Source organism: Salminus brasiliensis, chromosome 24, assembly GCF_030463535.1.
Source record: "Salminus brasiliensis chromosome 24, fSalBra1.hap2, whole genome shotgun sequence".
NCBI lineage: Eukaryota > Metazoa > Chordata > Actinopteri > Characiformes > Bryconidae > Salminus > Salminus brasiliensis.
The window spans coordinates 7,133,570-7,151,064 of NC_132901.1; the positions used below are offsets into that span (position 1 = coordinate 7,133,570).

General features: G+C 38.6%; 1 protein-coding gene across 7 annotated transcripts in view; it reads left to right on the forward strand.

The window, feature by feature from the left end:
* The first annotated feature begins 4,145 nt into the window (after positions 1-4,145).
* adgrl3.1 (adhesion G protein-coupled receptor L3.1) overlaps positions 4,146-17,495 on the forward strand; it is a 149,869-nt gene continuing 136,519 nt past the window's right edge. For 6 of the 7 annotated variants that reach the window (XM_072670605.1, XM_072670608.1, XM_072670609.1 and 3 more), the window contains exon 1: positions 4,147-4,638. The gene's annotated coding sequence lies outside the window, so the exon portion shown is untranslated. Of the gene's footprint in view, positions 4,639-17,495 lie in introns of all 7 variants that reach the window. The other variant, XM_072670607.1, reaches the window with a different exon arrangement.

Consider the following 17,495-nt stretch of genomic DNA (forward strand, 5'->3'; position numbering starts at 1 on the left):
CTATTGCATCGTTTGGTTTGAAGATTTGTCTGCAGCTTCTTAGAGAAAGGCCAATGTTCAGACTGTTTGTGCAATACACACAGCAATGAGCTCACACTCATTACGAAGTGTCCGAAATCATTCACTACCATGTCATATTATGTTTCCTATAATAGTGCTCTATATAGGGATCTGGGTTTTTGCATGTGGGAGACATTGAACAGGGCACAGTTAAAAGGAAATGGCGTCTGCTACTGCACCTTGTGACTTTAGTGTAGCAGGCACTGAACTCACACAAACGGTGTAATGCTGCCTAACCCAAGTCATATTTATGTAAAATACTGTGATATAACTCTACCTACTCTACCTCTACCTGTCAGTCGACATAGTTCTTTCACTTCTGATGTTGTCTTTAGCTGTTATACATCCTTCAACTTGTAGAGGATTCCATGATGGGGGCTCAAAGCGCAAATTGTATTTACGGCAGTGGTGTGAAAATGAACTGCACTCCCCAGCTGCAGGGATATCTCAGTAGCAAAAAATGACCAATTGTTGGTTAATCCCCCTTTTAAAACCTGAACTGTACTAAGAAGAAGCCTAGAATCAAAACATCTACATTTTTACATGTTACATCTATCTATGATCTATCTATCTATGATTCAGTCACACATTCCAGATCAGACAGGAAAGTGCACAGGACACAGCATTTTGAAAAAGCTGTGCTTTGTTCGTCTACTCAAAAACACTCCTAAAACATTGCCACCAAAACATGTGTTTGTGTGAACTAGAGATCAGAGATTTAAAAACATCTGGATGTGTGTCTCTTAGTCATTCTCATTTAGCTCCTAATTTGCTCTATTTTCTGCCACCCTACGGTTTTGAAGTGAGTTTACAAAATCTTCATACCTTTTCTTTTGCTTGTAGACATATACCCCATTGACAATTTGGCAAACTACTCTTACATTGATAATGTTTAAAGACAATGCCACCAAAGTTGCTGTATACATTACTGTGCAAAGGTTTTATTTAATTTCTGATCCAAATATGAATTAATTAATATTTAACATCATTATATATTAATATTTCATAATATTTAGTATGTAATATGTCCTCCCTTATAACTGATTTTATTCTGAGACAATAGCTTTTAGTTTTTATGAAGAAATTTTTCCACACTTGGAAGTCCACACTTAGAAGCCCTCCCAAACAAATTAAATGCAGCAGCAACTTCAGCAGTTTGATTTGATCAGATTTTATTTTTATCTGTTGGCTTTACTTCGTAAAACAGCATTCTTGATCAACTACACATCCTTTTAGGCCCACGGTGTTGAATTCTCTTGAAAGCAAGGGTGGAGCTAGATTGACAAGATAAAAGCTTTAGCTTAAAGCAGTACTTTTTCGTTCCTGTGTTTCTCCTACGGTTATGTGTAATTCACTTTTACACCATTGCTGTAAATACAAACCAAGTTTTAGGCTCCCCTAATGGACAAGTATAAATGTGCATGGAGATACAGAAACAGCATCAGCAGTAAAATAAGCATGTTGACTGACAAGGTACAGTAACATTACAATATTTTACACAAATATGATTTCATAGCCGTTCAGAGCCTGGAGTGGAAATAACATAAATTTAAAGCAAAATTTTATTTTAAGGTAACATAGCTACATAATGTTGCTTTAAGCACTGGAATAAAGGATGTTTTCTGATTTTTGCGCAGTCCTAAACAAATCATTAAGGCATGAATTACACCAGCACAAGTGAACCCCACACTTCCAACCTCATCTCCTTAATTTAAATACCTTTTCCTAATAAACTCTTTAAGAAGTAAGCTAGGTTCACTTATTTTTCAGCTTGCACTGTGGATGTTTATTCAATGTGCAAAATAAAAGACATGAACAGTATAAAAGCATTTGTGTGTGCTATTAGTTTGACACTTCGTAGCCCTGAGATTTGGTCTCCACTTCTAAAACTCGGGGCATTCAAGATATTGATTATTATCAAGAATTTATTCTTGATGTTCTACAGTTTTTTCAGTCATTTTAGAACCATCTGCACTTCTGGACACACCTAACATGCCTTTGTTTTTAGATCCTCAGTTTCTTACTAATTATTTGAAACCTGTGAAGGTGCATATTGGAATTATTTCATAGTAGTGATATCAAAATGTAATGCGTTAATAAAGTGCTAATGTGCTAAATTATTAACACCTATTTTAGCGCTGTTAAGAATTTTTCCTTATTTAACCCTTTGAAGCATCCATAGTTCCAGACAGAGCTATGCAAGCTGCTTGCATACTGTATGTTGCTCTAACAGATGGCTGCATGTCAAATAGATCCCTTTGACTACCTTTGAACACCATAATAAAAATTCCTTTTTTATAGTTCTAAGTAGAACTGTGAACATTCAAAGAATGATTTTGATTTTTTTACCAGTTGTTTGCCTGGTTAAATGTTTTTGTATTTTAAAAAATGGTTCTACATAACACCACAAATTATTGTACTCACTACTGTTAGTAATCAAAGAACCCTTTTCCAGAACTATTTACATTTTGGTTAGATTCAGTTATAGCACATGAAAATCAGATATCCAGTATCTCAAATTATTTAAATATATTTCATTCTGGGTTTGAGTAAATTACTGTTCAAACTGTATAAATACAGTATATCTCTCAATCTAGTTCAGCACACACACAACAACAATCACGGGGAAGACTGCTGACTTGACAGTTATCAATTCAAGAACCTGCACTGAGGCTGTTGTCAGTGCACCAAGAGCCAACATGCACATACATCTCCAGGAAAGGGACTACAACTGCCTCATTTCTAATATCATTTGCATTTCATTTGGAAATCAAGGTCCTAAAGTCTGGAGGAAGAATGAAGAGGCACCAAATCTAAGGCATCAAGTCTAGTGTTTCTGCAGTCAAGTCCAAAGTCAACACAACCATCGACTAGGAGATTTCAAAATACTTCATGATTATGGAGATGCCTATTTCCTTTTCCAGCAAGACTTGCCTACAGTGCCAAAACTCTATGCCATACCATACTGATGCGGTAATTCATGGTGAAGGAGACCCGACCAAGTATTCAGTGTATAAATGAACATGCTTGCCAGAAGTTAGACATTTCTGAACATTCTTTGCTGTTTGATCTTTTGAAATGTTGTAATAAGTTGAGATACTGTAGTTCTGTAGTTTCATAAGCCATACTCATCAAAAGAAAAAGGCTTAAAATGTGTCCCTTTGTGTGTTGAAAATATTATAGTTTTTAGTATAGTACCCTTTTCATTAAATTATGAGCTAAAAATAACCTTTTTGTGATATTCTTTTTTTAGATGCACTAATAGGGAGTAAGGGGGCATTCAGGGTTTAGCCTGTGGTTGTAACCTCATTCAGATATAGTTTTAAAAAAATATATAAGGGCAAGATAAAATAAACTGATGCCATAAAATATGAATCTGTTAGCTACAAAAATATTGAGTCCATACAATAATATATTAAATAATATATTATATTACATATAATAAATATAATAATATATGATTATAAATATAGACCAGATAATTTAGGGCCAAGAGAAAATATACTGAGGCCACAAAATTGAATATTAAGGCAACCACATAATAAATTTAGGCCATAAGATAATACTTTATTTTATGGCTTAAATCTATTATCTAATGGTCTTAATAATTTAACTTGTGGCCTCAATATATTGTCTTGTTAAAAACAATCACTGTGTCACTTGAGGACCTTGGTAGAAATAACATATTTTTTGTGTTCACTACATCCCATTAAAATATTGTTTAATTTTCTGAATGTATGAACTTATACTTCACCCAGATTATTTAAATGAATATGTAATTGATTCTACATTTTTGGACGCTAGTGTAACTTGCGTTATTTATTCAGCTGCACGAATTTATTTGAGCGCTTGAAACACGGCAGACTAAAGTAATAGGCCATAACAGTTATAGGAGGTTATATCCTGCTTGTGAATGTCACTTGTAATTACAAGGTCCAGAGTGGTTATGTAACGCAGGTGAACACAAGGTCGACGTGAGCCACTGCTGTGTGAGCTCCGCCGCCAGAGGCCGCTCGAGTCCATCGATGCCTCAATTCACCCCCCCCCCCCCCTTTTTCCCCTCTTCCTTTCTCCCTCTTCCTCCCTCCCTGTTTGAATCAAGCATCACCGCTCTTCCAAATTGGCTTGTCATTTTTTCTCTCCCCTTCACTCGCACTGTCAGGCTAGCGGCCCCCTCGTCCTGCGCCACGCACTCCGTCCACAACGATGCCGTCCTCGCGCTGAGGCTCCGTCGCTGGACGCAGCGCTCGAGACGCGGAGACGCGCGTGCTTCTACGCGGTTTTATCTCCGAGTGGGATTCAGCACCGTTGGCGTCAGGGCGCCTCGCATTTCTCCTCCTTCTTCTTCAGTCGGTAAACGGGCGAAGGATAAACGAACCAGCTCTCGCTTAGCTCGGACGCCACTGAGGCTCGCTTGTGTTTGGAGGAGGTGGTGGGGGGACAGTGTTTCACTCCCAACCCGGAGACTGGGGGGCATTGTCACGGGGATTAAAGCAGGCTGTTCTGAGGTTTGGTCATCCTGCAGCTGTGCCGTGGTCGCCGAGCGCATCCCCGTCCCAGTGGCTTTCAAAAGATGTGGTAAGTCGATCTTCTTTTTTGTGCGCGGGTGGTGACGTTAGTGGCTCTGCTCCTTTAAAAATGTCCCGATAAATCAATATGTAGTTGATGTTTGAATGGCCAGACGCTCCGGATTTGTAGTCCAGCGTGCTTTCACATTGACGAGTATTGGGGGACTGGGTTGCAAAGGGGCAGTACTGTGCGGCTTGATCTGGTGTGTGAGAGGCGTTTGACACAGGATGCTTTGCTGGGTGTCGTGCGCGGTGTTTTAATGGGCGTCGCTCACTGTGTATGTGTGTGTGTGTGTGTGTGTGTGTGTATACACACACACAAGTATCTGTGAGGCCATGTATTTAGGTCTCTGCAGAGACCCGCTATGAAACGTCCCCAGAATGACAGGAATACATGGGCGTGTGTGTCGTCGTGGGGACCTTAAGCCAAAGGATTTGAACTAAAATGCAATTTTTGGTTTATTTTCAAAGTGTTACTGTTAAGCTATTGTTCGGTGTTAGTGTGTCTTACTCACGGTAATAAGGAACTTAGTGGTTATATCACCGCAAAAGAGAGGGATACAGACCTGTGCGAGTGTTTGGGGGTGGGTCGCAGCTTCTGAAGTGATTAAATGATCAGCTTAATTTGTTCATTAGGAGGAAAGAGTGTCATTTGCGGGGACCGTACTGTTAAAACCGAGAGCCACATTTAACCTTCATATAAAGAGGTTTTCCAACGCCTCATTTAGACTATCTGACAGCGGACTCTCTCTCTCTCTCTCTCTCTCTCTCTCTCTCTCTCTCTCTATGGGGAGTGTGTTGGTATGGCAGCATCCTTTAGGACGAGCAGACAAGATTCTCAAAATAAAAATTCACCATGACACTCTCTCTCTTTCTCTCTCTCTCTCTCCTTCTCTCTTTCTCTCTCTCTCTCTCTCCTTCTCTCGCAAATGACGCGACTCACGCGCTCACACACTCCTCTGCACATTCACCACGATTCACATGACCTTGATTCGACAGACTAACGACGACCTGCCTTTTATGACATTTCATTGTCATGTTCGTATTCATACACCCCCCCCCCCTCCTCCTCCCCCGTATATTGGATTGTCGTCCGTACGTGACAGTCGGTGGGTTTGCTGTGTCAGGCGCAGGGTCCGGGCGGTTAGCAGCATGCTAACTGCACTAAACTCGCCTCCTTTTCCCGCCGTACTGATTGTTTACAGCGAGCGGGTGACCCATTTAGCTCCCCGCGCGCTCCACTGATTTCAGCCTATCTATGTCACCGTCATCTTCACTGATACGAAGAATAATGGATATATTAGCTGCAGGCTAGCCTCCATTACACGGCCTCTACCTGGACCCAAGGCCAAGGCCTTTTAACACACAGAAACATTGTTATTTAAAACCAGCAACGCGCACAGTAGGCCACGGTCCGCCTTCCTACAGCAGAATTTACTTTAGTATCAGTGACACTGAAAATCGCATCGCATTTCTCCATATCATAAGGGTGGTTGAGCAACATGCAGCAGCTACTAACCCATTTAAGCTAGATACAGCATCGATAGGTTTGGGTATGTGGAGGATATCAGCAGAAAATGCCGGATTGAATATCAGAGGGAGAAAAGAATAAATCTAATACGATCCTGTTACAAATCTCGCACGCAACAGCATATTCTCAAACTGTGACCAGGTGTTAGCTGTGTGTTTCTTCCTGTGGGGGAGTACAGTGTTTGGGCAGTCTGAGTATAGCCTACTTTAAGATGCACATCCTACAACTAACCTTGACTGTTAAGACTTGTGTACAAATACTATGAAAATAACATTTCAAAATGATATTGTTTTTGTTTATTTAGTAAAATCCAGTGAATGCGGTGCTAATTAGCGGAGAAGTGACCAGCAGCACTGTCATGATGCTTGATGAAAGAGACAGTTCATCATTGGAAAGTAATGCATAGCTCTTCCTAAAGCTTAGTAATTTTTATTAGTAGGATTCAGATCAGTATAACCAGTATTTCTCAGAGTTAAATATTATTGTTTGCTATCGGAAAAGGAAAAGTGGCATCATGCCTGTATCTGCGATGTGCCCAAGTTCCCCATGGTGAATGGTTAAATTTAGTTTTACGCTAGAAAGTTGCAATTTGTCAAAGGCCAGCCCCCTCCCAGAGTGATGCTGAGTAGTGCTGTCACGGAGGTGGTAAGGAAAGCTGCTCAAGATAATTCACAGTAATCTGAAGAACTGTGGCCGATTCCTGACCAATTTTGTTCCGAGTACATATGGTACTGATCCGCTACTGGGTAGTGGTTTAGTACCGATATCAGTTAAACATGTTGAGCATCCAATTCTAACCCGTAACAAAACAGCACACTCTCCCATTGTGTGGTGCAAGAGGGCTACTTGGGTCTGACTTTGAATTGGACTAACATTGGTAGGCAGTAGCCTATATACTGCAATTTAAAAGATAATTTTCTCATGAAATCTAATGCATTGTCATCAGTGAAGTTTATTGCATACTAAAATTCTTGCACGTTGCTATAAATATTTAATGAAACACTTTAAAATATATAAAAAAGAGGTTTAAGAGGTTTTATCCTAAATGGTAGGCTTCAATAAACAATTCTCATTTTAATGGATTTTAAAGTAATATATTACACATTGGTTGATACTCCTGGTTTCAGTATCCATATTTTAAAAAGTGGTATCATCCAATCTGTAGTTCAGAGTTTTGTCAATATCCATTTCAGTTCAATTCATAATGTGAAATGTTCAACCAGTGGTGACAAATGTTTTTCATATGTTGCTGGGTGTGGCTGCGATTCCTAAAACCAAATACCTCAAATAAGCTCATGTGTAGTTTGTCAGCCTAAGTTAATATATAAGTGTTCACTGATAAATTAAATATGCACAATTTTCCTTTTACCCTACATGCAGTCAACTGACCACAGTGGGAGGTAGTAGCTCTGTAGTTCTGCACTAGAGGTAGGAGCCTAGTGTAAAATTACAAGCAATAGCACATGTATATAAGGTGCTTGAAAAAACCTGTGTGAAAAACTGCACCTGGAATTATAAGGAGTGTTTGAGGAGTCTAGACTGTTTTTTTTCTCAGCAGAAAACATTAAATGCAAAAATCATTGGCCAAAAAGGGGGTATGCACCTTGTTAGATGGTTTCCTAACAAGTAAGCATTGACAGTGAGTTCAATTCTTTTATTTTTTATCAGCTTGTCATTATGGGTTGTTGACATTGCATTGATATTAATAACCTATTGCATTGATATTGCATTTTAAAAATGTGTAAGCAGCACCTCTCTTTATTTGTCCAACTGTTCCACTCAAGCTGAAAGCCAACCACTAAAACAGTTGAATCAGAATATCTTAATCTTAATCAGATGCTGTCAGCGGCCTTGATTCACCTAGGTGAAGCAGAGTATGCATCAGTATTGATTGCTTCAAAATTACTATGACCTTTAAGTGAGGCTTTTCCATATTATTCCATATGGGTGGCTGAGCAATTTGCGAGGGTTACTAACCTATGTTAGCCATACCTTAGTAAGAGACACCAGCGTATCAGTACCAGGCAACAAAGTTTGCTTTTCAGGTAAATTGTACACAGCAGTAGTGAGCACCTGCCATTATGACAAAACCAAACCATGAGATTTTTCACAATTGCCTCACCCTACACCACATGCTAAATCAGCAGTCTGTGTTCGGTTGTTTAGCATGCTAGTCAAATGGCCTATTCCTGTCAAAGCAGACAAAGTAGTCAGGCTCTTACTAGTCCCAATTTTGTGTGGCATGTTGCCCCTTCACTCATGGGTAAAAGTCAACACATAGGTCATAAAGCAGACAAAAGTTAACTAAATGTAAAACCCATTCTCTTTTATGACCTGCCCGTCTTTAATTAAGTTCTGGTGTTAAAAGACATCCTGCCTAATCAGCATAAACAGACAGACAGTCACTCTTAGTTGCAAAATGACAGCTGTGGGGGTATGCAAACACGTAGTCAAACCTACTAGCAGAATGAATCAAATCCCAATTTGAGCTGGTGGGGCAAGACAACAAGTTGTCAAACCCAGTAGCAGAAGCAGTTAAAATCATAGGTTCTTAGAGACTGCAACAATGAACAAATGAATATTTCTGCACTCGATCAGTGTTTATCTTCCACACTGTGAAAATGATTACATTGTATTATTTCTAGACTGCTTATGTATACCATGACCTTTTTTGCATGTTTTTAAATTCAATTATTAATGATTTTTTTTTGCTATTACACTCCGAAGCTTAGCTGACTAATATTCATTCATTTTGACTGATGTTGCACAGTGTTTGTGCACATCTCTGTGTCATTGTTTTTGGATATCCTACGAATCTCCATGCAGTGGGCGGTTCATCTGACAAGCAAACGATCAGAGTGAATTTGTATATACTAGTTAACCATCTGGTGAGCACTCAACAGCATTTGAGAATGCTCAGAGATGTTAGCTATCAAAGTTTGCAAACCAACCCTGAGATTGGGAAAGGCACTATATAAAGATAGCTTGTCAGTTAGAGAAAGATGTTGACTGCCAGTCTGTGAGCCAGCAATAATTTGCCAAACAAAGATATACAAGCAAACAAGAGAGCCTTTCTGTCAAAAATGTTTTTCATGCCGACTATTCCACTTTTAAATTGATATAACCAAACACGACATAACCAAATTCGGCAGGACTATGTGGAGCTTAATTCTGTGTGTTGCCCAGTAAAACCAGCAGTCTAGGAACACCCCTGGTGGAAGGGTCTTGGCCGCATCTCTGAAGATAGGTTGAAGTCTGGCTAGCAAGAGTAAATAGGACCTCTGATGCACACAAGTCCTTTATGTTTATTTCCCCTTACATTTAGCTTGTTCTTTTTGAAGGACAGCTTCCATCTAGAGTAACTCTACGTAATGCTGTCAAGTGGATTCTTGAGCTAGTATTTGGGGTGCACCCAAATAATGTGGTGACAAGTTCAGAAAAGTCTTCTGTAGGGGTGGGTGAAAACCGGAGTACCTGGAGGAAACCCACGGTGACACGAGTAGAACACACTGAATGCCTTATAGACTGGGGTAGGATCAAACTAACAACCTCAGGCTCCTGGAGATGTGTGGCTAAGTTTTGATTTAGTTTTTGTGTTTTTGAAACTGCAGCAGATTATTACTGTTTTGTTAACACTAATGATCTTGATGTCACATGACATCACGCTGTAGAAGAGACTCGTGTTTCAACAAACACTACAAAAAAACAGCAAAAGGATTATTTGAAGTGTTTTTGATGTTTTGGATTCATGCATGATATGTATAATATGTAACCTACTCATTTTGCTTTGCGTTGTTTACTGCAAATTATTCATTTAAGGTCAATAAAACTTTTATTTAGCCCACATAAAGTTATTTAATTGTTCTGTTTTTTTTGTATAGTTTTACAATGTAGGACTGAACACATATTGTATATTATTATATTATATCATATACTGTATATAATTATACTGTATATAATTATATTAAGGACAAAATGAGACATTTGGGTTAAAATAGTGTATAATGGTATAACCTGCATTTGGCCACAAACAATTTCAGTGTTTTGCAGCAATCAGCACAGGGAGGAAAGCTCATCTTGATAACACAATATGTGGCTAGCATTGTAGTTAATGAGTATAATTTTTATTTAATGCTAGGTATCCAGTTGGCATGAACTATTTTACCAGGACCTATATAACTAGCAACTGCCAGTTACTGATAGCATACATTATAAACATTGTTACAGTTAACTGGTTGAAATGTAAAGATCTTATAATGCTAAATGTGGCAGAGTTATACCTGAAATTCCTGCACTGTGAGGAGAGCCAGTCAAGGTGTGAGTAAGGGTGTGTAAAAACCCTATGTTGTAATTTCAAATATGACTGGCTATGAATTTTGCTTATAAAGGCATCCCTAAGATAAGGACACTATGCCAGGGAGCCTATTTCTGTAATAAGGAGTGCTACTCCACCTACTGACCAGTCCCTTTCTTATTTACAAGGATCTTACTGACAGTAAACAGATGAGGTCTGGCCTGCTACGTTACTAAGATTGCCACAGAGTGAAATAACTTTCCTATAAAAAGTCTGTTAATAGTTTAGCTCAGCCCCCAGTGGCCCACCTCTGTGCACAATCAGGCACCCATGGCTAATTTCAGTGTTTCTTGAAATTGTTATTTTTAGGATTGAAACAAACTGGGGTGAGCTAGCTAATCTTGCTCCAAGATTAGCTTAGACAGGCAGTATTTACCCAGAGCCAAACTAGAATGTGAAATGGTGTCTGATTGTGGACAATTTGCGTTCATAGTGTAAATGTTTTTGTCCCCCAGTGTAATGATTGTATTCCTGGAAGACACAATGCATCTGGCATAGTCATTAGATTTTCCAGTTTTTCCAATATCCTTGATCTATTGCTGATCCTAGCCATGATGACATCTTGGAACAACACATCATTTTATCTATAGTACTAACAGTTGTTGTGTATTTTGTCGTTGTGTATTGTGTGGGATCCTGGTTTGCTTGACTGGGTGATATCATTTGATATATGTGAGAACCATCTAAATGAATCGTTTTTCATTTGTAATCTTGTGGATTGTGGTTGTTTGTCTTCTTTATGAGTGTGTGTGAATGTGTGGGTTTGAGGGTAAGCATGTGTATCAAAATAGGTATATATTTAGTTGGGGAAAGTTCACACGCAGGGTGGGGTCATGTTGTTTGGGGCTCGGCTTTCGTCAGAACTGTTTATTTTTTCAGAGGCCACAGAGAGGAGGCCCGCCAAAGCAGTGCCAGTCTGCAAGCTGGGCTCAGCTCACAATGCCTTAAAGCGCTTTCCTGACCTCATGATGGATGGAATAGCAAGGTTTAAGTGGGTTTGTGAATCAGTGATGTATATTTGAATGTGATGTATGGCTTGTGTAGGGACAGGGTTAGAATCAGAACAGCCTAACATGGAGTGTACTGGCACTGAAACAGGAACATCAGGAGGACATGAAATAGATTAAAAGACAACAGTCTGCCACAAACCATGTCCATCATTCTCATGCATATGAACAATATTCATACATATAGTCACGCTGTGATGATGTTATATGGTTGAAAACAGTACAATTATTAAAGTGTTTCTTTTAGGTAATGTCATGCTGTAGCTAAAGCTGGATGGGCTGAATGAATAGAAGGGCTAAATTATCTTTATATTTATCTTCCTTATGTGAGAGAGAGCCACGTTTTGATGCTACAGCAAAAATGGCAGTCTACTAATAGAATGAATCAGTCAGTTAGTCTGTTTTTTTTAGAATAAATAAAAATAATTTGTTTATGCAACATATTTGTCTTAGCAGCCACTTATCTCAACAGACTTATCTTGTCTCCCACACTCTAAGCACTGTGTACGCAGGTAGGGACAGTGAAGGGTGGACAAGTTGCTGCTGTCTCCAATGGAAACATCAACTGAAAGGTAGATGTCCACCACAACAAAAAAGTCAGGAAGATTCTTTACTACTCCATCATTAATTGTAGCTCTAATTGGTCAGAATTACATTAACCCCTGGGCTACTTCTCTCTGCAATAGGGCCTCCTCTGTGATTTTATTTATGTCTGAATCAGCTATGTCTTTGTTCTTCTTCCTCGTCCTCTGAGAAAGTTACAGCCGTTGTTTTTGCCTGCTGCATGTATCCAAAATCCACCGGTAGATGTTAAAACCCTAACAAATGTATAGTATAGTATATAAACGTGTAAAAAACGGAATATCACGCATTAAATCAAATTATTGTTGGAACTTTGCTTTGCTCTGAACTGAAATGTTAGGAAGTGCTTCTTCGACCGTTTGAGTTGCAAATGTGTTCAGGTGACCACATGATGCAATCGTTTGGGTACTAAACGTAATGGTTTTGTGGTAGTTTTATTGCTGTCCGTGTGTGAGAGGAGACAGACAGCTAATCCAGTCTGAATAGGGCTTATGTTGAAGTCAGTTATTGCAGCCTTTTTGGTGTTGCGTGAACATTACGGACTGAAATTATGGTTTTGGTCTTGGCCCAAATTAAACTAACTGGAGAAATCTACCTACTGCTGGACTGCCTTCATATGCTGATTGTGCTCTGAACAGTGCACAGTGTAAGATGGTGTTTGTACTATTTTAAGACTTCTTCTGAGGTGGAGGTTGTTCATACCAAATGAACCTCTGTGCATGTTTGTGCACCCATAGCAAATGGACTAGTCATGTACCGCGGCTAAGGAGTGGTTCCTCTGCTCATTTTTATGAATGCTCATTGTACTGAAATAGTGATTCGCATGAATATTGTAACTGGACCTTTTAACTCTAACTCTGTCTCTGGGCACTTAGAGCTATTGAGTCTGTGGATGTTGGGAGGAGAAGAGGCGGGAAGTGTGTGTGTGTGTGTGTGGGTGCCCATGTTTATTACCAGACAATAGCCTGATCAAGATCTTTTCACAATGGTATTAAGATTGTGAATGGCCTCTTAAAAGCGTGTTGATTGCAATTTCAGATGCAACAGGATGTAGAGCACAATGATGTGTATGTGTGCATGTGTTGGTATGTGTGCGAGCAATAGAACCTGTTGTTTTTAACAAACCTAGTACACTTTTTCATATAACATTTTTAACACATCACATTGTTAGGCCAGCCATCTCTCTGTTATTTTAATGGAAGAGAACTGTAGTTCAGTTCTTATGTCGGTTGACCTGTTGGGCTGTATGTAAATGGCAGAGGGTGTGTTATGTGTGTGTGTGTATGTTCTGAACAAACAGTGACTCACTAGATGTATGATGTAACAAATGCTGAAATAAAGCTAAAAATAGCCATGACATCACAAAGTGCAGAATTCCAACCATGGTCTTCTTCTGTGGCTTAGTTATAAAAGCTTATTATATATCTTATTGGTTTCCATGCAGTATGTGCTAGTTATAATAATTTACATCACAGTGTGCTTTTCTGTCTCCTAGAGCACTAAACAACTGCCTGAATTATAATAAGGCAGGTTAGCCGTCTTTCTTTGTAGCTGTCTTTGCTTAGTTGCTAACACTTGGTTGCACTAATGTGAAGTGATATACTGCACACATTCACCCAATGTCTACAGTTACACAGATTCATGTCTAGAGTAAAGCAGCTTCCTTTTTTCTCTGGAATGTGGAAAAAGAAGCAAAAAAAAAAAAAAAGCTCGGTTCAACAAGCGATCCTGCTGAAAATCTAGAATCAGCTTTATAGTTAACATTGCACTCATTCTAAAAGTGCTGTGTCACTGTTTGTTTGAATAAATGGCTCAACTATTGTACATATTATTATTTATTATTATTTTTAGTGATAATAATACTGTTGTTATTGTTAGTACTGCTAGTATTATTGTGTTTTACAGTATGATTAGAAGCTATAAGCAAAATTCATAGGGCAGGGTAGGTTTGGGTGCATCTTGAAAATCGATTGGTTCCCAAAATAGAAAGATTGGAAACAGGTTTCTGACAAAATGATTTGTTGACTGAAACTATTTTGATGCATACAGATCTATTATCACTGTTATTTCAAGATATCAAACCTTTAGCATTCGAAAACTGCAGCTTGAACATTTCATGATAAATGGCCCCACAGCAGTGGTTCACATAAATGTACATTTAAGTCCAGTTCTTCTCCTATAAAGTTACCATTTTAGAGATAAGAGATTTTGTTATGACAGCACCCATGCTTCTAAAAAGGCTGGATGCCCTTGAGCACTGCTCTTTTTAAGCTATCATCATTTTCAAGTGGCTCTTTTTATTGCAATGTTCTCATTTCATCTTTCAGTCTTAGGCCAACTGGCCACAGACAAAGTTTGATCTTGACTTAAAATAGACAGTGGAGCTCGTTTTCAGTTTGAATCGAATCAGACTAAAATCATCTGTCTGTGTGGCTGGCCATTTGTAGCAGTGACAGACTCAGGCAGAGGAAACCGGCAGCTAAAATAAAGCAGCACAGTGATGGATTGATTGCGCAGAGGTTTGATTGCTCTGCAGATCGATGGCTCCTTCCTGGCTCTGGCATTGTGTTGATGTCGGGGGCAGTATTCGTTTTTTTTGTCATTGTTTTTTTGCAGTAATGAATGGCACAGGAAACCACATCCTCAGCTGCCATCTTTATTTAAAGCTCAGAGAATGTGTACCATTTTGAAAGGCCTGATAAATTTAGCTAGATGACCTCACTCTTGAGGTTTTCTGTTTTTTTGTACTTACGATCAACCATTCACAATTAAGTCTCGCATCTTGGAATGTAATTTCTACTAATTGTTTGTGTAGATCCCAACAAAATAGTTTTAGTTCAATTTGTGTGCCCAATGTAAGTGCATTAGCATTTAGGGCTGTATAGGTTACATGATTTACAGTGGCATGCTTAAAGTTGGCCACCAACAAGTACATTTTCTTGTACTATGTATAGCTAAGTGAGAAAACAATTACCTAATTTCTAAAGCATAAAGCTAAATGTGAATTTTTTGTATATTTTAAGAAGGATTACTATTATATTTTCATCTTTTACAGTTTCAAAATCTGGTAAAAAGGGGCCCAATGCAATGGTTTAGGCATCCTGCATGGTCAGTACTTAGTAACACCCCCTTTGGCAAGTATCACAGCTTGTGAACACTTAGTAGTCAGCTAGGATTCATCCTTGCAAAAAGCTTCTAGTTCTCTAAAATCATTGGTCTTTCTTGCATGCTGTGCTATTTTGAGTTCTATACACAGAATTTTTGATGATGTTTGAGGCTGTGAGGGCCGCGGCAAAACCTTTAGATTGCACCTACCAAAGTATTCCAGTGTGAATTCTGAGGTGTGTTAAGGTTTAACACACCTGCTGTAGAAGCCATCCTCTTTTCATATTCAGCTTTAGCTTTTTAGCAGACATTGGGGTCTTTGCTTCCAGTTTTTTCTGGTACAGTATGTGGACAAAGGCATTGGGATTGGTTTTGGATGGAGCACCATCATTCCAGAGAATACAGTTCCACTGCGCCACAGCTTGGTACTGACATGCTTTATACTCCTCTGGCCTACACCTGACATTAGGCATGATGCCAAATATGAAACTAATAACTGTCTAAAACTGCACTTTATTCATTAGCTATTGACAGGACCTCTTCAGAGTGGCTGACCAGTATACAGTACAAGATAAAGCTCAGTCGTGTTGAAAAATCAAACATGTTGGAAATGCTCCGACTGGTCTGAAACACACACAATACTTGATTCTCTCTCCAACTGTTAACTCAAAAAACACACAATGTAACCCTGGCTTTAAGTAATGTTACAGGAGAAGGAAGAAATGTTATTAACTTGTAACTGATGGCAACACAGTGTAACACAAGTAATTATATAAATAACATAAAGGCAGTCCATTCATAACAAAGTTTTAACACAATGAAAATGGTTACTAGAGTTTTCTTATTATCTCACATTGTAAACAGATATATAGATTACAATTTTATTGTTAATCTAAGACTTCTAAGAATCTTATCCAATCGGGATGTTCCTAGAGCTGCTCAAATGTTGTAAAAAATGTTGATTAACTTTAAATTTAACAGGTCTTATTTTTTAGTTAGTTGAACATTAGAACTTTACTACTACTTTTAATGCTTTGGGATTTGGGAAATATATAATCTCTCAACCAAGTGGTTGAAAAATTGAAATGGTACAGCAATGTTTCGGATTAAAAATGATTATGGTGACAGGCCTAGTTTACATAATTGAAAACGTGACCACTAATATGATTGACAGTCCTATTAACATTTCGGCTTTCTATTACGCACTCTCTTTTCAGTAAGAACTTGATTAATGATAAGTGTCATTTATTAATCATAAAAAGATCAAAGAAATCAAACTGAATTGCTGCATGGAGGTACATTGGTAGCTGTTCTGGATTATACTGGACTTCATTCAGTAGTGTTACAAAGCAGTAAACAGTGCAGCTGATGGTCCGTTGAGACCAGCGTACTGTAGCTAGGTCCCTCGAGCTCTCTTACTTTTCCATTCTCCCTTTCTCCCTCCCTCTCTCTCTCTCCCTATCTCTCTCTCTCCTCTCTCTCTCTCTCTTTCTCTCTCTCTTTCTTTCTGTCTCGCTCACTGTATTTGGTACCATCTGTCACCCTTGTGTTTGTGCCTTTTAATATTACTACTGTTTTTATATACACACTGTATGGACAGAAGTATTGGGTCACCTGCTTGTTCATTATTTCTTCTGAAATCAAGATTATTAAAAAAGAGTTTACCCTGCTTTTGTTGAAGTAACTGAGGATTTAATTTGATTCAACGACAAGAGCGTTAGTAAAGTCAGGATGTTGATCACCACACCATCTCATCCCCAAATCCTCAATTCATCCCAAATATTGGATGAAGCACAAGCCTTCCAGAAAACACAATTCTGCTGCTTCACAGCACAATGCTTTAAGTATACCTTTAAGTATAAGTATTTGGACAGTGACACACATTTTTACCTCTGTACACCACCACATTAAATTTGAAATGGATCTGTCCCAAGGCATCAGTCATAATGCAGTGTTGACTTGCAGATTTAGATCAGATTTAGATTTATGTTCCCTCTGTATTTCATGACAAATTAAAGGTCTGGAGTTGGTTCTAAGTCTGTTTTGCCTTTGATAGCTTTGTTCATGGGAACTCAATATGTGGTTGAAAGAGCTGTCAGTGTAAGTAAAGGAGGCCATCATTAGGCTGGAAAAGAAAAACAAGCCTATCATAGAGAGAAACATTAAGAAACATGAAGGCAAAATCAACACCAGCACACAACAACAACACAAAAAGACCTAGAAGACCATGGAAAGTAACTAAAGTGGATGATTGCATAATTCTTTAAATGATAAAGATAAAAACCCCT